This window comes from Varanus komodoensis, unplaced genomic scaffold (assembly GCF_004798865.1).
Source record: "Varanus komodoensis strain SLA01 unplaced genomic scaffold, ASM479886v1 scaffold626, whole genome shotgun sequence".
NCBI lineage: Eukaryota > Metazoa > Chordata > Lepidosauria > Squamata > Varanidae > Varanus > Varanus komodoensis.
In genome coordinates this window covers 9,160-10,270 of record NW_025336255.1, presented here as the reverse complement: position 1 = coordinate 10,270, position 1,111 = coordinate 9,160, and positions in this window count along the sequence as shown.

Genomic DNA, 1,111 nt, shown 5'->3' with positions numbered 1-1,111 from the left:
TAGCCAACAGGGAAAATCTCAGTGTGGTGGTCAATGATTCCCACACATGATGCAGGTCGTCATGGTGCAGTTCTATATCTAGGATAAGGAAGTGAAAATGTGCTTGTCCCACTGCAGAATGCATCAATATGTTTACTTGTTCAATAATTAATGAGGCCAGTAATTCCCACAGGTGGTTATCACCTGTGTACCTATCAATTTAATGAGGGTTGACTCTTCCTCATCTCTGAGTCTCAAGGGAGCTCCAGTACCCAGCCTAACACAGGCTGATTAATAGTCCAAATAGCATTCTAAACTTGGCTAGAAAGAGCAAGGGAACTGGATGACAGCTAACTGATCAAGGTCAGTGCACAGACTCAGCTCCTCAGCAAGCATTTCGCCAGCTAATCAGGCTGTGTGGGTCAGCCCAGGACTCAGAGAAAGAGAATGTGCTGATGGATTTATGCTGTTCCAAAAGACAATCATTGCTTCAATTGATACAATGGTCTTCATCATACTGGTTTTTGTGCTCTTGCATCAGGCAGCATGTCAGATCCGTGATGCAAAATGCCAGATCTCTGAGCCTCTGCCTATTCTTCACAAGCATTACCAGGCCGGAGACCTCATGATTGGTGGCATCCTGTCTCAGATCATCGTATTCTCCAATCTGATAACCTTCACAAAACGTCCCTCGCTTGATCTCTTTGATGAGTTTGGGTAAGTTATTTGTTTTGCTCTTCTCTGTTTTGGAGACACACCTTGTTGATGTGTGTCAATCAGGCTTTCAGACTGGCCTATTGGACCAATTGATGTCAGGTTTAGTTGATGAATGAGTGAATGGTATTCATTCTGCCACTTTCATCACTTTTCCTCCTGAGACTTTAGAAGCTAATTCTGCAACTGCAAATAGATTGATTTGAAATGGTCCTGGTCATAAGTGGAAACAGCATGTTTGTTCAAATTGGCAGTCCATCCATTAGAAATACCTGCAGTGGCCCTCTATTGGGATGGAGAAGAAATGCTGCATTTCTCATTCACTTTGGGGTAAATACATCCCCTGTCCATACACACTGCATTTTCTATCACAACCTTCACAACTGTGAATCAGTGTGACACTGGAAAGCTATCTTAA